Here is a 22,326-nt window from a genome sequence, read left to right on the forward strand (position 1 = left end):
CCAGAATAAAGTCCTTTAATTGAAATAAACACACAATTCTTTAATGTTCTAAATTAAACCATACTTATCATCACGCCCATTCCAGCTGAAGCCAATGTCTTCTGCAATAAAAGTAAAATAATAAACCAACCTCATCCTTACCTTTCCATGGTTCCAAGGACAGCTTCAGCTCTGCTACATTCACATGACAGGCTGGACTGCAGCAGAACGCTGCCATCCAGCTTGCCATGCCGCAGACACTGAGAAGCGCAGGCATGCTTGCGCTCCTCAGTGTCTGGCTGTGACAGCATCCAGATGAGCTGACTTCATGTCCAATGAACTCAGCTCACCTCATGCACGTCACTGACAGCGTGGGAAAATTCTCCTGCGCTTGCGGTGAGCGTGAGAGAATTCTCCTGCGGTCACGGCAAGCGTGAGAGAATTTTCCCACGCTGTCAGTGACGTGCATGAGGTGAGCTGAGTTCATTGGACATGAACTCGGCTCATCTGAATGCCGTCACGGCCAGACACTGAGGAGCGCAAGCATGCCTGCGCTTCTCAGTGTCTGCGGCATGGCAAGTTGGATGACAGCTTTCGGCTGCGATCCAGCCTGTCATGTGAATGTAGCAGCGCTGAAGCTGTCCTTGGAACCATGGAAAGGTAAGGATGAGGTTTATTCTGGGTGTTTGTGTTTTTTTTTAACTTTGACTTAGAGACTAAAATTACGGGGAACCCTACGCCAATTTTTTTTTTAATAAATCCTTTATTTTAACACTAAATGACAAGTACAGTAACCAACACTGTCACTCTACTTATTATATATGTGACTGACATGTTTCTATCTATCTAATCTATGTGTGATGCTCTATTCTTTCTGTTCTAAATTGTCGGGTACCGATGTATGCCGCTGAGGAATTGCCGGCCGGGTTTTTTAAAGAGACGGGTGTATGAAAACACTATTATTTTTTTTTTTAATAAATCCTTTAACACTAAATAACAAGTACAGTAACCAACACTGTCACTGCACTTATTATATATGTGACTGACATGTTTCTTTCTATCTAATCTATGTGTGAAGCTCTATTCTTTCTGTTCTAAATTGTCGGGTGCCGGTGTATGCCGCTTTTCATGTTTCACTGTGAGCACTGTTCCCATCCATTTGGGCAATCACTGTAATGCCACAACCACCATGGCTGTGACATTACAGTGAGTGGCAGACAATCCCTGCATGATTGGTGCTCTAAATAGCGCCAAACATGCAGGACAGGGACCCGAGCTCCCGCCTGAGCATCTCGAAAGTACTCGGCGAGCTCCGAGCATCTCGAGTACTGAGATGCTCGGGCGAGTACCGAGCAGTGGCGAACATGCTCGCTCATCACTAGTATCAACCACTGAGGACTCTCAAATCTTAATATTTTTCCAAAGTGCTCTATGCATTTGTAATTTACCTTTATATTAGGACAACACTTGTCAGCATTATGGATCTATATTACACAGAATGGTGCTGTGGTTCCCATAGACTGATATAAGTCTATACTGCTTCTCCATTTGCATTGACATACCAGAGGTTTTGATTTGTGCATGAACCCTAAAAGAGAACTATATTATATGTGGCAAGTGACCCGGTGGCTCTGAACAGTGGTGAAGTCAGTAACTATACCACTCATCAGAGCCGCCGAGTCATGCTACCCTCTGAGAGACCCCGAGATTCTGATGAGCGGTATAGATACTGACGTCATCGCTGTCCAGAGCCACTAGGCCTTGTGGAACGCAGTGGTAGCCGACAACTCAGATGAGTGGTGACATTAGTACCCAGCAACTGTATATAGCAGTAATATTACTGCTATTCACAGTCAATGGGGCCGGCTTCAGGGAACGCTGGACTACATCGGACCTGCGTGTGAACATTTTTTCTAATAAATTGGTGACTGAGGGACGGTGTCTTGTTTTTATTCTCTTTTTATGTTTTTCAGGTTCCCATTTGTGGACTACATCGGACCTGCATTATTATTTTTTTTTAATTAACTGGTGAACCAGGGAGAGTGTGGAAGAGTTTTTTTTTCAAATAAAGTATTTGTGTGTGTGTTTTTTCTTTTTAGTACTGGGTTAGTACTGGGGTGTCTGATAGACACCTCTCCATTACTAACCCCTGGGCTTGATAACAGCTGTGATTTTTGACAAATCACTGCTGACATCAACCCCAAGTCCCATTATCTCAATTGCCAATGCACCAAGGAAATTGGGAAGAGCGAAGACAAAGCTCCAGAATTGGAGAAGCTGATGTGATGTGCCACTTTTGAGGTGGCTGCGGGCTGGTATTTTTAGGCTGGAGGACCCAAATAACCATGGATCTTCCCAACCTGAAAATATAAGCCTGCACCTATCTGCTTTACCTTTGCTTGTTAACAAAAATAGGGGGGACCCCACATCATTTTTTTAAATTATTTATTTATTAGGTTAAATAAGGCTAAACACCCTTTAGGCTATGTGCCCACGATCAGGAAATGCTATGGGTTTGACCTTGCATGTTTATGCAGCGTCAAACCCGCAGTGGCCAGATGGTACAGCATAGAGGAAGGAATTTCTAGAAATCCCATGTCTACTATGCTTCTCTGTGCACCAGCGGATCACCCGCAGAAACTGACATGCGGTGCGTCTTTCAGACCAGCAGCATATCAATTTCTCTTGCGGGTCCGCTAGTCGACTTTGCCCATAGACTAACATCAATGAGGAAAGTCTGCATGTGAAAAAAAAAATTGCGGCAGCTTATTTGCATAATGAGGGTAGATGTGGTGCGACTGTTCTGCAGCGTCAGGGCCACAGTGGCTCCTCATCGTGGGCACATACCTTTCACAGTCCCACCACCCACTCTTGGAAAAACTCCACTTCTGCACCATGTTCTCAACCAAATCACACATTAACAGTTCCCTTCGAACACCAGATCACACACATTAGCCAGCAGCTTTTGTTTTGGCCAAAAGATTTTTTAAGCCGGCACCATGACAAGGAGATGCTTCTGGCTGGGCCTATTCTACGCTAATCTGTAAAACATTTCTTAAAATATCCAATACTCTATTTTACTGATGTGAAATACTGACCAAATACTGAACGCGTGAACATATAGGTGATTGCTTGTTTTCACCGAAGAACCTCTGTAAGTGTATAATTGCTACTGTCTAATAGTCACAGGACAGGAAGGGGTTAAATGTCCAAATAATAATCTCTATTTGAAATAAAGAATCTTCCCCTTATTGATATCAGAGAGAACAAGTGACCTCCATACACAATCCACTATACAACGAATGATAATACCACAAACAAGGGACAAAAACCGCCACATCATGACCACACCACATAGTGACCGAATAAAACCACATACAAGGGACAAATACCACCACACCATGACCAGACCACATATTACCACCACATAGTGACCGAATAATACCACATACAAGAGACAAATACCACCACACCATGACCAGACCACATATTACCACCACATAGAGACCGAATAATACCACAAAAAAGGGACAAATACTGCCACATCATGACCAGATCAAGTCTATGAGAGCATTGTTCAGGTTTTCAGACTTACATTGAGAGATTGTGATGTAGCTTCTGACTTCTAGCCAGTCAGAAGGTGCGCTCACAAGATGGTGCCTCAAGACCCGAGCGGTGCTGAAAATTGATGAAGATGCCAGAAGGTAAGTATGACTTAGGTTTAAAGGGACCCTGTCTGCACAGGATGACTGTTCAAACAAAGTCCCGCCACTCGGGCTTCACGGCAGAGCCAATCATTTAAATTCAACAGCAACTGTTTGTTTTCTCTCTATCTCCACCCCCCCCTGCGGCGGCCATATTGGGGGATGTAAATTTTCACTGTCTAACAGAAATTACACAGGCAATATTTAAAACAGTAGTCAGGTCACTGGAAGCACAGTGACCTGTCAGAGGCCAGAGATAGGCATACATAATGAGAGTACCAGCTACAGCCCCTCCCTAAAGTCCCACCCCAGAGCACGAGCATATCATTATGGAAGAGCTGAAAATAAAGATTATAAAAGAACCACCGGACAGATTTCAACAACAAAGGTATCATTTTACTCAGTGTAATGGCGCCCATCTGACACTGCATGTCGGTGAATATCCGTCTGTGCTTGGACCGCAGTGCATGGACTGGCTGCGGGTCCCCTGACAGCAGCCTCATAGCATGTATGAGGATGGGGGTCAGGAGATCGGTGCCCAGTCCATGCACTGCAGGCCGAGCGCAGACCGATGTCCCCCCAAATAATTACACTGTCATAATAATAAAGATGTTTCTTAATCATATATATCCACCTGCATCAATCATTCCCTCCCCCCTTCCAGGAGGGAGGGAATGATTGTATCATACAATCAAATACTGAGATGGTGGACAAATTAATACATGGACTTAATTTAGCTACTCACACAGCCAGTGGCACCGCCGCGCCTGCCGCCTAGTCAAAAAGAATCTAATGGCTGCCTCGGCCTGCCCTCCACCTCCGCCTGCGATCATCGAATTAATAAATGTTAACAGTGCATATTATTGCGTATATATTCACAGATTATACACTACTAAAAATTTCTTTATTGGTATTCATTAAAAACCTATACATTCTAGAATACAAATACACCTCAAGACATTATTAATAACTCAAAAAGTGATAGTATAAAAAAATATAAAAAAAAATCAAGTAGTCAAGACTAAGGGGTAGGGATCACCCTATTTGTCAACTACTGTTGTTCCTCCTACCTGCAGAGGTTGGCATCCTCTTGAAATGCAATTGGTGCCCCCACTCCTCGTCGACTAGCCCTGGTCATCCTCGCCGCCGCCTCCTTAGCCTCCTCTGTCTCACTCTGCCGGTTGCAACATTCCCTCAGCACCAGGCCTCCCTCATCATCAGGCCTCCCTTACTACTACTAGCCTCCTCTCAGCACCAGGTTTTCCCTCAGCACCTCCAGCAACCTCCCCTCACCACCTCAGCAAGAGACTCCCCTCTTACCACAAGGCGGGGGGGGCTCAACACCACCAGCAATATCCCCTCACCACCACCAGGCCCCCCCTCAGCACAAGACTCCCCTCACCACCAGGCCCCCTTAGCTCAAGACTTCCCTCACCTCCAGGCCACCCTCACCACCACCAGGCCCACCTCACCACCAGGTCTACATCACCACCACCAGGCCCACCTCAGCACAACTCCCCTCAGCATCACAAGGCCCCCCTCAGCATCACCATGCTCCCTCTCAGCATCACAAGGCCACCCTCAGCATCACCAGCCCCCCCTCAGCATCACCAACCCCCCTCAGCACAGGACCCCCCCCTCAGCATCAACAGCCCCCCCTCAGCATCTACAGCCCCCCCTCAGGAACACCGGGCCCCCCTCAGCATCACCAGGCCCCCCTCAGCATCACCAGCCCCCCCATCATCACGAGGTCCCCCCTCAGAATCACCAGGTCCCCCCTCAGCATCACCAGGCCCCCCCCTCTCAGTATCACCAGGCCACCCATCCTCAGCATAACCAGCCCCCCTCATCACCAGCCCCCCATCAGCATCTCCAGCCCCCCCCTCAGCATCACCAGGCCCTCCTCAGAACCACCAGGCCCCCCTCAGCATCACCAGGCCCCCCTCAGCATCACCAGGCCCCCCCATCATCACCAGGTGCCCCCTCAGAATCACCAGGTCCCCCCTCAGCATCACCAGGCCCCCCCCTCAGCATCACCAGGCCCCCCCCCTCAGCATCACCAGGCCTCTACCCCCCTCAGCATCACTAGGCCCCCCCCCTCTCGGCATCACCAGGCCCCCCCTCTCGCATCACCAGGCCCCCCTCTCAGCATCACCAGGCCCCCCTCCCCTCGGCATCACCAGGCCCCCTCCTTGGCATCACCAGGCCCCCCCTCTCAGCATCACCAGGCCCCCCCCTCTCAGCATCACCAGGCCCCCCTCAGCATCACCAGGCCCCCCCTCAGCACAAGGCTCCATCTCAGCATCACCAGGCCCCCCCTCAGCACAAGGCTCCATCTCAGCATCACCAGGCCCCCCCTCAGCATCACCAGCCCCCCTCAGCACTAGACTCAGCAGCCTCCTCCTCCTTACACACTGGCCACAGTCACCGCCGTCGCCCCAAGGCACGCTGCTTTGCTCAGGAATGCAAGGAAGATGAGCGTGCAGCATGTCAGGAGATCGGCGTTACGACCATGATGCACCTGGCTGTGGCTTAAAGGTAGTACAGCACCCATTTCCATCCGTCGGGTGCATCATGCATCTAGCGTGCGGCAGCGCTGCTACTGCTCCTGAGGCCCGGTGACTGGAAGCAAAGAGCGGGGGGCCCCGGGCTGCCAGCGTGACCAGGCCCCCCTTTTTGCATTTTCTCACCGGGCCCCATACAGTAGTAAGGGCAGTAATGCCCTGATGGCGGCCCTGTTGGTGAGTCTTGTCTGATATACGCAGCCACTCGCAGCATGCTGTGATTTTTTTCTCATCCGGATTACAGCTCACAGATCTGCATTGCCTCATTGAATAACATTGTTCATAATGCAATGCGATTCTTTTTCTCTAATGTGATCGGCAGATGTGAGCGAACCCTAATGCAGCACAAGCCATTAAATATGTCAACTTAGGTGTCAAGATACAATTTTCTACAACAAGAGTGTCATGGTAGGAAATGCTACATCGGTATTTTAAAACACGATCCACAGCACAAAGAATAACCATATTAGATCGGATGGATTGAATCAGCCCCTCAGCTTTCCATGCAGAACCCATGAGAACAAGCTACGTGCTACTTATTTTCACAGATTCAGCTGATATTTTCTCTTGCAAGTTAATAGGTTTGCAGAATCTTTATTCCCATGCATAACATAAGGAATGATGTCTCATTTCAGTGCATAAATCAATAATAATAATAATAATAGTTTTTATTTTTATAGCGCCAACATATTCCGCAGCACTTTACAAATTTTAGGGGGGACATATACAGACAATACAGAATAAGCATATCTCATATCGAGATATGCTTACAGTCTATGAGGAAATGGGGGAGACACAAAAGGTAAAAAGTACATATATTGTATAATGCAGCTGTGGCACCCCAGGGGTCTGGTCTCCACAGTAATAGCAATGTTATGTCTGAGAGCAGGTGGGAGGTCTCTTGGTCAGGAATCCTATGCATGCCACACCTCCTGCCCAGTCCTGGGAGGGGAAGAACTTCCCCTATATAAAACTGGGGCTGAGGCAGGGTTAGAGAGAAGAAGAGTAGAGAAGAAGAGGAGCAGCTTAGGAAAGAAAGATCAGGAGCTCAGTGGGAGCAGTGCTAAAAAGAATCAGGGGCTGGCAGCTGAAGAGCTCGCCCTGATTGAAGAGTTACCACCGGACCCGGAGTCCGAGGCTGTGGGGATTAACCTTGACCCAGCAGCAGAAACCGACCGGCAGGGGATTTCAGGTCCTCTGGCCAAGAAACCCGAAGGCACGGTCACACGCGTGGGACCAGCACCGCCGTCGTGGAGCGGAAGCCACTAGAAGGCCCCGAGTCACCGGCCATACGGGTGAGCACCACACGGTACACTCAGGGACGTGGGCTACTTTTACCCGCTTCTAGCAAGGTAGCCAAGAAGAGTACAGTTAGTTGGGGAGGCCTACAACTCCGCCTGGCCAAGGGGGATCCCATCTGCTCAAGGACTGACCAGGCCCCGACCGCTAGCCAGTACTCCGGGAGGGTCTATCTTTGTCACCAGTAAAGACCCTGAACTACACCGCATCGTCTCTGAGTGGTTCCTGCTACCCCCATCATCCACGTCGGCTGCCCTGAGGCCATACCCCTCCCGTTGGGGGTTATACCATCCACGCTGCACCATCCTTCCACCGGCCTCAGCGGTCTGCCCTGCAGCGGCAGCTCCATAGCTGCATTCAACGGGTGGCGTAGTCGTCCTACATCTACTGCTAATACACCGCCACTTAGTCTGACACCCTGGGCACGGACCGGGTCACCGCCACAAGGACTACTACCCCTATCCAGATCCGGCTCCGGGTATCCCTTGAACATGGCCCAGGGGGCGCGTCAGCTTTTGGCGTAGTCGGCAGGATTACGTGCCCGCAACCACCGGGTACTGCGTGCCTGAAAAAGACTGTTCAAACTTACCAGTCGTGAAGATTCCCGCCATCCGGCGCCATCTTCAGCCTCCTTCCCGCCATCGGTGAAGATTCCCGCCATCCGGCGCCATCTTCAGCCTTCTTCCCGCCATCCGTGAAGATTCCCGCCATCCGGCGCCATCTTCAGCCTTCTTCCCGCCATCCGTGAAGATTCCCGCCATCCGGCGCCATCTTCAGCCTTCTTCCCGCCATCCGTGAAGTTTTCCCGCCATCCGGCGCCATCTTTTGCCTTCTTCCCGCCATCCGTGGAGTTTTCCCGCCGTTGGACGCCATCTTGAAGACGCCGCGCGGGAAGAAGAGGGGCGTGGACTCCGAAAGCGCGCGAGAACTGAAGCCCCGCCTCACGTCCAGACGTCGCGTAAGGTCCTGGAAGGAGCCCAGCAGACGCTGACGTCACAGGAGCGCGACGGAAGGTCCTCAACCCTGACGATCCACTGCGGAGCCGCGGCCTACGGAAGAGGATCATCGCAAGGTAGGCCACGGTCCACTAGGGGGGAGGAAGATGTCGGATACGGAGGAGAGCTTCACTGCCTCAACCCCCGCCAGCGCTGCTGCAGTCATGCCTTTTACCATGCCCTATATCCCGGGAGCAGCCTGGCTACCCCAATACTCAGGGGAGTCACATACCCTGAATGACTTTAGAGAAAAGCTGGATAGCCTCTTCCAGGTGTACCCCCTCACAGAAGAGCAAAAAGTGAGCATCCTGGTGGCCCAACTAACCGGGGCAGCCCAAAGGGAGGTAAAGTCCTGGCCACCTGGGAGGAGGACTGTCGCGGGGATACTAACCCGGCTGAGGGACACCTTTGATACCCGCACCTCAGCCGAGATTAAGCTTAAATTCTATGGGTGCAAGCAGCGAGCACATGAGAGTATAAGGGACTATGCACTAAACCTACAAGAGGCCCTGAGAGCCATTAAGCAGACCGACCCCGACAGCGTGGGAAACGAGGACAGGCTGTTGACCGAACAATTTATAGAGGGACTATATTGCAATGTCCACCGAACCCAGTTGCGGGCCATAGCCTTACAGGATCCTCATCTGGACTTTGCACAGTTCAAGGACAGAGCCATCCGGGTGCTCCGAGAACCGGCACCGGGTGGCGTTGTGACCCTCAGACGCCCAGCTATCACTTACCACCAGGAGGCGGCGCCCTTGTCGGCAGGGCCTGTGGGGGCTGATGCGCAGGCTTTGAACAATGACCCGGCTCCAGACCTGCACCATCAGGTCCAAGAGCTAGCTAAAAGCGTTGCTGCGCTAACCCGAACTGTGCAGTCTTTACAGGTTTCCACTCCAGGGAAGATCCAGCTGGCATCCGGACCGGAGGACATCCCGTGGCGTCGACCAAGGAGGACCCCACCGGCCAGAGGAAGACCCAGCGACCGATACAACGAGGACGGACAACCCATCTGCTGCCGCTGCAATCAACCCGGACATATGGCAAGGTACTGTCCTTTAAACTGGCACAACCTGGGGTAGAGGGCCAACCCCCAGGAAAAAGATCACCAGGCCCATCGAACTGGCGCGACAAATATGTGGGAGGACGTCCAGTCTTGCCTGTGGTACTGGATGGCATTCCTATGAGTGCCCTACTGGACACCGGGTCACAGGTCACCACCATCCCGTACGTGCTCTTCAAGCAGTACTGGAATGACTCGGATATAACCCGCTACCCTGACGACGACTTGAGTATCATTGCCAGCAATGGTCAACCCGTGCCGCAGATCGGATTTAAAGAGATGACCATTAAAATCGGTAGAGTCGAACTGGCAGCACAGGGACTGATCATTGTGGACATTGACAAGCGCGAGAGTCACCCAAAGATAACTCTAGGAACTAATGTGATTGAAAATTGTCTTGCAGAGGTGATTTTCATTTTACAGCAGGTTGCCAAGAACGCCAGCTCCGGCCAGCAGCGAGTGCTCCAGAAAGAGATCCGGGCACTGATGCGACGGCAACAAGTGGAACTCTCCGGCGGTGAGATTGGTAGCGTAAGAATGTGTGACCCTTTCCCTATTGCCATACCCCCGAAAAGTGAAATGATGATTTGGTGCCGGGCAGCTATTGGTCTGAGAGGTAGAGATTACCAGGCTATGGTAGAGCCAGTCTACTCAGACAGTAGGCCCACCATTTTGACAGCCCGGGGGGTAGTTGATGTACGCCATGGGAGGGTACCCGTTCGCATAATAAATATTGGGAAAAGGGAAGTATACCTGCCCCGGTATGCTACGCTAGCCAAATTATATACTATCAACCAAAATTCTATACAGTCTGTGGAACCCTTGCCTCCATCTCATCCGGAGGAAGGTAACGGCTCTGAGAAAATAATGGAGGATTGGTGTCAGCAACTACATTTGGGTACTGACTCCACTCCCTCCCACCAGAAACAGGGAGTCTACCGGGTGGTTCAAGAGTACGAGAGAGTGTTTAGTAAACACCCGTTAGACTTCGGGCGAGTCAAGGGGGTAGAACATCACATCCCCACGGGAGTCCATCCTCCCATAAAAGAGAGGTATTGACCCGTACCCCCTGCACACTACCAACACGCCAAGGGGATGCTTAGAGACATGAAGGAGGCTGGGGTAATCAGGGAAAGCTGTAGCCCCTGGGCAGCTCCACTAGTCTTGGTCAAAAAGAAAGACAACACCATGAGAATGTGTGTAGATTACTTACCAAGAATAGAGGAGTCTTTGACTGCTTTAAAATCTGCTAACTTCTTCTCCACCTTGGATCTCACTAGCGGGTTCTGGCAGGTTCCTGTAGCAGAGGCGGATCGGGAGAAGACCGCATTCACCACCCCGATGGGACTTAGCGAGTTTACCTGCATGCCGTTTGGACTCTGCAATGCACCAGGAACCTTCCAGCGATTGATGGAGTGCTGTCTGGGACACCGGAACTTTGAGACGGTCTTGTTATACCTGGACGATGTCATCGTCTACTCCAAGACCTACGAGGACCACCTGAAGCACCTGGCGGAAGTGTTTGAAGCTCTGGCAAGTTACGGCCTAAAGGTGAAACCCTCCAAGTGTCACCTCCTGAAACCAAAGGTGCAGTACCTGGGACACGTGGTGAGTGCTGACGGAGTGGCTCCCGACCCTGATAAGATCACCGCAATTAAGGAATGGCCAAGCCCCTCCAGCGTAAAGGAAGTGAGGCAGTTCCTCGGGTTGGTAGGCTACTACCGAAGGTTCATACCCGGTTTCACCAAAAAGGCAGCTCCTATGCAGGACCTCCTGATAGGCCAGTCCAGGAAGGCCAAGAACCAGAAGGCGCCCTTCAGATGGGAGAAGCTGGAAGAAGAGTCCTTCTGCCAGCTGAAGATGGCCCTCACGGGGGATGAAATCCTGGCGTACCCTGATTATAGCCAACCCTTTATCCTCTACACCGACGCCAGCAACATTGGGCTAGGAGCCGTACTATCCCAGATCCAGCAGGGGAAAGAACGGGTAATTGCTTACGCCAGCCGAAAACTGCGACCCACCGAAAGAAACCCTGAGAATTACAGCTCATTTAAGCTAGAGTTCCTGGCAGTGGTGTGGGCAGTCACCGAACGCTTTAAGCACTACCTCGCTTCTTCCCGGTTCACCGTGTACACGGATAACAACCCGTTGACACACCTGGACACTGCAAGACTCGGTGCCCTAGAGCAGAGATGGATGGCCCGCTTGTCCAACTATGAGTTTACAATCAAATACCGGGCAGGACGCTCCAATACCAACGCAGACGCCCTGTCCAGGATGCCAAACCTACCGGACATAGGGGAAGATTCGGAGGAACTGGAAGAAGTTGAGCTCCCCGCGTTCCACCGTCATGGGACTATCCAGTATTCCCACCGTGTAAGAAGTAAGCAAACCGCTACGTTCAACCCCTTAACTCATTACAACTGGGTGGAGACGCAACACAGTGACCCTGCCGTCCGTCTGGTAAAGGAGATGCTGACTCGGCCAGATGCACGCCTTGACCCAGACGCTCCGGAGGAAGCCAAGCAACTGTGGGCTGAGAAGAGTTGACTGTTCCTTTACAAGGGAAAATTGTGCCGCAGAATGGTTAACTCCCGGACGCATGAACTAATCTGGCAAGTAGTGGTGCCAAGAAGAGACGCAGCTATGGTGATGGAGGCATACCACGACGGAGCTGGGCATTTCGGATGGAAGAAGCTGGAGTTCCTGCTGCGCGGGCGGTTCCATTGGGTAGACATGAGAGGAACCATCGAGAGGTGGTGCAGAGACTGTGGCCCATGCAACTTAAGAAGGAGGGACCGTGCCAGCCAGAAGACTCCCCTGCGGTCCATCATCACCAGACAGCCGTTGGAACTGGTAGCCTTGGATCATGTAAAACTGACCCCAAGCAGAAGTGGCTACGTCTACGCGTTAACCATCGTGGATCACTACTCCCGGTTCTTGGTTGTCGTCCCCGTCAAGGACTTAACGGCTCACACAGCAGCTAGAGCCTTCCAGCAGCACTTCTGCCGTCCGCATGGATACCCGGAGCAGGTGCTGACGGACCAGGGGCCTGCCTTTGAAGCGGAGGTCTTCCAGGAGTTCTGCACCCTGTATGGATGCCGGAAGATAAGAACAACACCCTATCACCCGCAAACTAATGGACTTTGTGAGAAAATGAACCAGGTGGTGATAGATCTCCTGAAAACATTGCCCCTGGAGGAACGCAGTCTGTGGCCTGAGAAGCTGCCCGACCTGGTGGACCTATACAACCACATCCCCGTAGGTTCCACCAACTGTACCCCAGCTTACCTAATGAGGGCAAGACCTGGTAAGCTTCCTGTTGATCTGGAGATGGGAGTCCTGACACCCGAGGACACTTCACCAGAAGCCAACTGGGACACAGAGAGGCAGCAGCAATACCGAAAAGTACAGGAGAGCGTGGAGCGTAGTCTCTGTCAAGCTAGGGAAAGACAAGAGAAAACTTACAACCAGTATGCTCCCGCTGTTCCCCTGGTGCCCGGAGAGCAGGTCTTGAAGAGGAAAAGACGGCTCCACAAGTTGGACGACCAATGGGAGAAGGACCCGTACACCGTACTGCCCTCAAGCCACGACAACCCAAAGGTCTGTACAATCAGTAAAGACGGAGGGGAAACCACAGCCATTGTATCCCGGGATCACCTAAAGAAGTGTCCCGAACAGCTACGGAACCCTGAAGAGGAACAAGAGGACCCTCGACCCGTAGAGGAAAGGGAAGATATGGTTAGTACTGTGCTCGGAGACTTCCCTCGGTCTTGGACTCAAGTCAATGGTGCTGTTGTGGTACCCGTCCTCACGTTCCTCCAACCAGCATCCCAAGTGCCTACGGAGACACAGGTAGAACTGGAAGAACAGCCGGTCCAGGAGGCAGAAGGCCCCACTCAAGCAGACCAGGAAAATCAACCCTCTGCTTATAGTGAGCCTGCCATACCCCTAGTGAGCCAAAGAGTCCGTAGACGGCTGCCCAGTTTACCCTTGACAGCTCCTATACCCTGTAGCTCAGGACCAGTCAACCAGCTCCGTAGGTCCACTAGGGTCACTAGAGGCCAGCTGCCCATACGGGGGAGGATCTAAATGTTCAAGCTATTTTATTAATGTTTACCTGTTTATTGTTGCTTGTGTATAATTATGTGTTTCTAGTTATTTATAGGAGTCTTTGGTGGATTTACCGGGAATCCTTTGTGCATATAGTTGGAGCGTAACCCAGGACGGACTGAAAGACTGTTAAGGACTCGGGGCAGGACAGACCCCTACCTGGTTACGTCTCCCTGTGTTGGTGAAATGGACACCCTTGTTTTCCTCAAAAGTTACACCCGGTTGCGGACACGCCGTGACCACCTTATGTGTTGTCTCTATCAGAATGTTATTGTTTGCACCTTGTTATGTTTACAAAAGTATGTTTAGTCCCGGAGTACTAACTTTCACTAGGGGGGAATGTGGCACCCCAGGGGTCTGGTCTCCACAGTAATAGCAATGTTATGTCTGAGAGCAGGTGGGAGGTCTCTTGGTCAGGAATCCTATGCATGCCACACCTCCTGCCCAGTCCTGGGAGGGGAAGAACTTCCCCTATATAAAACTGGGGCTGAGGCAGGGTTAGAGAGAAGAAGAGTAGAGAAGAAGAGGAGCAGCTTAGGAAAGAAAGATCAGGAGCTCAGTGGGAGCAGTGCTAAAAAGAATCAGGGGCTGGCAGCTGAAGAGCTCGCCCTGATTGAAGAGTTACCACCGGACCCGGAGTCCGAGGCTGTGGGGATTAACCTTGACCCAGCAGCAGAAACCGACCGGCAGGGGATTTCAGGTCCTCTGGCCAAGAAACCCGAAGGCACGGTCACACGCGTGGGACCAGCACCGCCGTCGTGGAGCGGAAGCCACTAGAAGGCCCCGAGTCACCGGCCATACGGGTGAGCACCACACGGTACACTCAGGGACGTGGGCTACTTTTACCCGCTTCTAGCAAGGTAGCCAAGAAGAGTACAGTTAGTTGGGGAGGCCTACAACTCCGCCTGGCCAAGGGGGATCCCATCTGCTCAAGGACTGACCAGGCCCCGACCGCTAGCCAGTACTCCGGGAGGGTCTATCTTTGTCACCAGTAAAGACCCTGAACTACACCGCATCGTCTCTGAGTGGTTCCTGCTACCCCCATCATCCACGTCGGCTGCCCTGAGGCCATACCCCTCCCGTTGGGGGTTATACCATCCACGCTGCACCATCCTTCCACCGGCCTCAGCGGTCTGCCCTGCAGCGGCAGCTCCATAGCTGCATTCAACGGGTGGCGTAGTCGTCCTACATCTACTGCTAATACACCGCCACTTAGTCTGACACCCTGGGCACGGACCGGGTCACCGCCACAAGGACTACTACCCCTATCCAGATCCGGCTCCGGGTATCCCTTGAACATGGCCCAGGGGGCGCGTCAGCTTTTGGCGTAGTCGGCAGGATTACGTGCCCGCAACCACCGGGTACTGCGTGCCTGAAAAAGACTGTTCAAACTTACCAGTCGTGAAGATTCCCGCCATCCGGCGCCATCTTCAGCCTCCTTCCCGCCATCGGTGAAGATTCCCGCCATCCGGCGCCATCTTCAGCCTTCTTCCCGCCATCCGTGAAGATTCCCGCCATCCGGCGCCATCTTCAGCCTTCTTCCCGCCATCCGTGAAGTTTTCCCGCCATCCGGCGCCATCTTTTGCCTTCTTCCCGCCATCCGTGGAGTTTTCCCGCCGTTGGACGCCATCTTGAAGACGCCGCGCGGGAAGAAGAGGGGCGTGGACTCCGAAAGCGCGCGAGAACTGAAGCCCCGCCTCACGTCCAGACGTCGCGTAAGGTCCTGGAAGGAGCCCAGCAGACGCTGACGTCACAGGAGCGCGACGGAAGGTCCTCAACCCTGACGATCCACTGCGGAGCCGCGGCCTACGGAAGAGGATCATCGCAAGGTAGGCCACGGTCCACTAGGGGGGAGGAAGATGTCGGATACGGAGGAGAGCTTCACTGCCTCAACCCCCGCCAGCGCTGCTGCAGTCATGCCTTTTACCATGCCCTATATCCCGGGAGCAGCCTGGCTACCCCAATACTCAGGGGAGTCACATACCCTGAATGACTTTAGAGAAAAGCTGGATAGCCTCTTCCAGGTGTACCCCCTCACAGAAGAGCAAAAAGTGAGCATCCTGGTGGCCCAACTAACCGGGGCAGCCCAAAGGGAGGTAAAGTCCTGGCCACCTGGGAGGAGGACTGTCGCGGGGATACTAACCCGGCTGAGGGACACCTTTGATACCCGCACCTCAGCCGAGATTAAGCTTAAATTCTATGGGTGCAAGCAGCGAGCACATGAGAGTATAAGGGACTATGCACTAAACCTACAAGAGGCCCTGAGAGCCATTAAGCAGACCGACCCCGACAGCGTGGGAAACGAGGACAGGCTGTTGACCGAACAATTTATAGAGGGACTATATTGCAATGTCCACCGAACCCAGTTGCGGGCCATAGCCTTACAGGATCCTCATCTGGACTTTGCACAGTTCAAGGACAGAGCCATCCGGGTGCTCCGAGAACCGGCACCGGGTGGCGTTGTGACCCTCAGACGCCCAGCTATCACTTACCACCAGGAGGCGGCGCCCTTGTCGGCAGGGCCTGTGGGGGCTGATGCGCAGGCTTTGAACAATGACCCGGCTCCAGACCTGCACCATCAGGTCCAAGAGCTAGCTAAAAGCGTTGCTGCGCTAACCCGAACTGTGCAGTCTTTACAGGTTTCCACTCCAGGGAAGATCCAGCTGGCATCCGGACCGGAGGACATCCCGTGGCGTCGACCAAGGAGGACCCCACCGGCCAGAGGAAGACCCAGCGACCGATACAACGAGGACGGACAACCCATCTGCTGCCGCTGCAATCAACCCGGACATATGGCAAGGTACTGTCCTTTAAACTGGCACAACCTGGGGTAGAGGGCCAACCCCCAGGAAAAAGATCACCAGGCCCATCGAACTGGCGCGACAAATATGTGGGAGGACGTCCAGTCTTGCCTGTGGTACTGGATGGCATTCCTATGAGTGCCCTACTGGACACCGGGTCACAGGTCACCACCATCCCGTACGTGCTCTTCAAGCAGTACTGGAATGACTCGGATATAACCCGCTACCCTGACGACGACTTGAGTATCATTGCCAGCAATGGTCAACCCGTGCCGCAGATCGGATTTAAAGAGATGACCATTAAAATCGGTAGAGTCGAACTGGCAGCACAGGGACTGATCATTGTGGACATTGACAAGCGCGAGAGTCACCCAAAGATAACTCTAGGAACTAATGTGATTGAAAATTGTCTTGCAGAGGTGATTTTCATTTTACAGCAGGTTGCCAAGAACGCCAGCTCCGGCCAGCAGCGAGTGCTCCAGAAAGAGATCCGGGCACTGATGCGACGGCAACAAGTGGAACTCTCCGGCGGTGAGATTGGTAGCGTAAGAATGTGTGACCCTTTCCCTATTGCCATACCCCCGAAAAGTGAAATGATGATTTGGTGCCGGGCAGCTATTGGTCTGAGAGGTAGAGATTACCAGGCTATGGTAGAGCCAGTCTACTCAGACAGTAGGCCCACCATTTTGACAGCCCGGGGGGTAGTTGATGTACGCCATGGGAGGGTACCCGTTCGCATAATAAATATTGGGAAAAGGGAAGTATACCTGCCCCGGTATGCTACGCTAGCCAAATTATATACTATCAACCAAAATTCTATACAGTCTGTGGAACCCTTGCCTCCATCTCATCCGGAGGAAGGTAACGGCTCTGAGAAAATAATGGAGGATTGGTGTCAGCAACTACATTTGGGTACTGACTCCACTCCCTCCCACCAGAAACAGGGAGTCTACCGGGTGGTTCAAGAGTACGAGAGAGTGTTTAGTAAACACCCGTTAGACTTCGGGCGAGTCAAGGGGGTAGAACATCACATCCCCACGGGAGTCCATCCTCCCATAAAAGAGAGGTATTGACCCGTACCCCCTGCACACTACCAACACGCCAAGGGGATGCTTAGAGACATGAAGGAGGCTGGGGTAATCAGGGAAAGCTGTAGCCCCTGGGCAGCTCCACTAGTCTTGGTCAAAAAGAAAGACAACACCATGAGAATGTGTGTAGATTACTTACCAAGAATAGAGGAGTCTTTGACTGCTTTAAAATCTGCTAACTTCTTCTCCACCTTGGATCTCACTAGCGGGTTCTGGCAGGTTCCTGTAGCAGAGGCGGATCGGGAGAAGACCGCATTCACCACCCCGATGGGACTTAGCGAGTTTACCTGCATGCCGTTTGGACTCTGCAATGCACCAGGAACCTTCCAGCGATTGATGGAGTGCTGTCTGGGACACCGGAACTTTGAGACGGTCTTGTTATACCTGGACGATGTCATCGTCTACTCCAAGACCTACGAGGACCACCTGAAGCACCTGGCGGAAGTGTTTGAAGCTCTGGCAAGTTACGGCCTAAAGGTGAAACCCTCCAAGTGTCACCTCCTGAAACCAAAGGTGCAGTACCTGGGACACGTGGTGAGTGCTGACGGAGTGGCTCCCGACCCTGATAAGATCACCGCAATTAAGGAATGGCCAAGCCCCTCCAGCGTAAAGGAAGTGAGGCAGTTCCTCGGGTTGGTAGGCTACTACCGAAGGTTCATACCCGGTTTCACCAAAAAGGCAGCTCCTATGCAGGACCTCCTGATAGGCCAGTCCAGGAAGGCCAAGAACCAGAAGGCGCCCTTCAGATGGGAGAAGCTGGAAGAAGAGTCCTTCTGCCAGCTGAAGATGGCCCTCACGGGGGATGAAATCCTGGCGTACCCTGATTATAGCCAACCCTTTATCCTCTACACCGACGCCAGCAACATTGGGCTAGGAGCCGTACTATCCCAGATCCAGCAGGGGAAAGAACGGGTAATTGCTTACGCCAGCCGAAAACTGCGACCCACCGAAAGAAACCCTGAGAATTACAGCTCATTTAAGCTAGAGTTCCTGGCAGTGGTGTGGGCAGTCACCGAACGCTTTAAGCACTACCTCGCTTCTTCCCGGTTCACCGTGTACACGGATAACAACCCGTTGACACACCTGGACACTGCAAGACTCGGTGCCCTAGAGCAGAGATGGATGGCCCGCTTGTCCAACTATGAGTTTACAATCAAATACCGGGCAGGACGCTCCAATACCAACGCAGACGCCCTGTCCAGGATGCCAAACCTACCGGACATAGGGGAAGATTCGGAGGAACTGGAAGAAGTTGAGCTCCCCGCGTTCCACCGTCATGGGACTATCCAGTATTCCCACCGTGTAAGAAGTAAGCAAACCGCTACGTTCAACCCCTTAACTCATTACAACTGGGTGGAGACGCAACACAGTGACCCTGCCGTCCGTCTGGTAAAGGAGATGCTGACTCGGCCAGATGCACGCCTTGACCCAGACGCTCCGGAGGAAGCCAAGCAACTGTGGGCTGAGAAGAGTTGACTGTTCCTTTACAAGGGAAAATTGTGCCGCAGAATGGTTAACTCCCGGACGCATGAACTAATCTGGCAAGTAGTGGTGCCAAGAAGAGACGCAGCTATGGTGATGGAGGCATACCACGACGGAGCTGGGCATTTCGGATGGAAGAAGCTGGAGTTCCTGCTGCGCGGGCGGTTCCATTGGGTAGACATGAGAGGAACCATCGAGAGGTGGTGCAGAGACTGTGGCCCATGCAACTTAAGAAGGAGGGACCGTGCCAGCCAGAAGACTCCCCTGCGGTCCATCATCACCAGACAGCCGTTGGAACTGGTAGCCTTGGATCATGTAAAACTGACCCCAAGCAGAAGTGGCTACGTCTACGCGTTAACCATCGTGGATCACTACTCCCGGTTCTTGGTTGTCGTCCCCGTCAAGGACTTAACGGCTCACACAGCAGCTAGAGCCTTCCAGCAGCACTTCTGCCGTCCGCATGGATACCCGGAGCAGGTGCTGACGGACCAGGGGCCTGCCTTTGAAGCGGAGGTCTTCCAGGAGTTCTGCACCCTGTATGGATGCCGGAAGATAAGAACAACACCCTATCACCCGCAAACTAATGGACTTTGTGAGAAAATGAACCAGGTGGTGATAGATCTCCTGAAAACATTGCCCCTGGAGGAACGCAGTCTGTGGCCTGAGAAGCTGCCCGACCTGGTGGACCTATACAACCACATCCCCGTAGGTTCCACCAACTGTACCCCAGCTTACCTAATGAGGGCAAGACCTGGTAAGCTTCCTGTTGATCTGGAGATGGGAGTCCTGACACCCGAGGACACTTCACCAGAAGCCAACTGGGACACAGAGAGGCAGCAGCAATACCGAAAAGTACAGGAGAGCGTGGAGCGTAGTCTCTGTCAAGCTAGGGAAAGACAAGAGAAAACTTACAACCAGTATGCTCCCGCTGTTCCCCTGGTGCCCGGAGAGCAGGTCTTGAAGAGGAAAAGACGGCTCCACAAGTTGGACGACCAATGGGAGAAGGACCCGTACACCGTACTGCCCTCAAGCCACGACAACCCAAAGGTCTGTACAATCAGTAAAGACGGAGGGGAAACCACAGCCATTGTATCCCGGGATCACCTAAAGAAGTGTCCCGAACAGCTACGGAACCCTGAAGAGGAACAAGAGGACCCTCGACCCGTAGAGGAAAGGGAAGATATGGTTAGTACTGTGCTCGGAGACTTCCCTCGGTCTTGGACTCAAGTCAATGGTGCTGTTGTGGTACCCGTCCTCACGTTCCTCCAACCAGCATCCCAAGTGCCTACGGAGACACAGGTAGAACTGGAAGAACAGCCGGTCCAGGAGGCAGAAGGCCCCACTCAAGCAGACCAGGAAAATCAACCCTCTGCTTATAGTGAGCCTGCCATACCCCTAGTGAGCCAAAGAGTCCGTAGACGGCTGCCCAGTTTACCCTTGACAGCTCCTATACCCTGTAGCTCAGGACCAGTCAACCAGCTCCGTAGGTCCACTAGGGTCACTAGAGGCCAGCTGCCCATACGGGGGAGGATCTAAATGTTCAAGCTATTTTATTAATGTTTACCTGTTTATTGTTGCTTGTGTATAATTATGTGTTTCTAGTTATTTATAGGAGTCTTTGGTGGATTTACCGGGAATCCTTTGTGCATATAGTTGGAGCGTAACCCAGGACGGACTGAAAGACTGTTAAGGACTCGGGGCAGGACAGACCCCTACCTGGTTACGTCTCCCTGTGTTGGTGAAATGGACACCCTTGTTTTCCTCAAAAGTTACACCCGGTTGCGGACACGCCGTGACCACCTTATGTGTTGTCTCTATCAGAATGTTATTGTTTGCACCTTGTTATGTTTACAAAAGTATGTTTAGTCCCGGAGTACTAACTTTCACTAGGGGGGAATGTGGCACCCCAGGGGTCTGGTCTCCACAGTAATAGCAATGTTATGTCTGAGAGCAGGTGGGAGGTCTCTTGGTCAGGAATCCTATGCATGCCACACCTCCTGCCCAGTCCTGGGAGGGGAAGAACTTCCCCTATATAAAACTGGGGCTGAGGCAGGGTTAGAGAGAAGAAGAGTAGAGAAGAAGAGGAGCAGCTTAGGAAAGAAAGATCAGGAGCTCAGTGGGAGCAGTGCTAAAAAGAATCAGGGGCTGGCAGCTGAAGAGCTCGCCCTGATTGAAGAGTTACCACCGGACCCGGAGTCCGAGGCTGTGGGGATTAACCTTGACCCAGCAGCAGAAACCGACCGGCAGGGGATTTCAGGTCCTCTGGCCAAGAAACCCGAAGGCACGGTCACACGCGTGGGACCAGCACCGCCGTCGTGGAGCGGAAGCCACTAGAAGGCCCCGAGTCACCGGCCATACGGGTGAGCACCACACGGTACACTCAGGGACGTGGGCTACTTTTACCCGCTTCTAGCAAGGTAGCCAAGAAGAGTACAGTTAGTTGGGGAGGCCTACAACTCCGCCTGGCCAAGGGGGATCCCATCTGCTCAAGGACTGACCAGGCCCCGACCGCTAGCCAGTACTCCGGGAGGGTCTATCTTTGTCACCAGTAAAGACCCTGAACTACACCGCATCGTCTCTGAGTGGTTCCTGCTACCCCCATCATCCACGTCGGCTGCCCTGAGGCCATACCCCTCCCGTTGGGGGTTATACCATCCACGCTGCACCATCCTTCCACCGGCCTCAGCGGTCTGCCCTGCAGCGGCAGCTCCATAGCTGCATTCAACGGGTGGCGTAGTCGTCCTACATCTACTGCTAATACACCGCCACTTAGTCTGACACCCTGGGCACGGACCGGGTCACCGCCACAAGGACTACTACCCCTATCCAGATCCGGCTCCGGGTATCCCTTGAACATGGCCCAGGGGGCGCGTCACAGCCTTGATATACTGAATAGGATAAATAATACATGGACTGGTCGCCTGCCATTATGTGTACAGTCCTGACCGAGGCTATTAAGTGCATGGTTGGTATGAACCTGAAATTGAAGAAGATTTTAGTATGCCGGAAAACTGGGACGGACAGAGTGTGTTTAGGCCATACACCAGTTTAAAGAAATGTGTTTTTAGGGTTCGCTTGAAACTGTGGGTATTGGGAATTAATCGAACTGTCCTGGGTAGTGCATTGCAAAGAATTGGCGCAGCACGCGAGAAATCTTGGAGACGGAAGTGGGAAGTTCGGATTATGGAGGATTTTAGTTTTAAGTCATTTGCAGAACGGAGGGCACGTGTAGGGTGGT

Source organism: Phyllobates terribilis, unplaced genomic scaffold, assembly GCF_046119375.1.
Source record: "Phyllobates terribilis strain yellow unplaced genomic scaffold, ASM4611937v1 Scaffold_1__5_contigs__length_1240528914, whole genome shotgun sequence".
Classification (NCBI taxonomy): Eukaryota; Metazoa; Chordata; class Amphibia; order Anura; family Dendrobatidae; genus Phyllobates; species Phyllobates terribilis.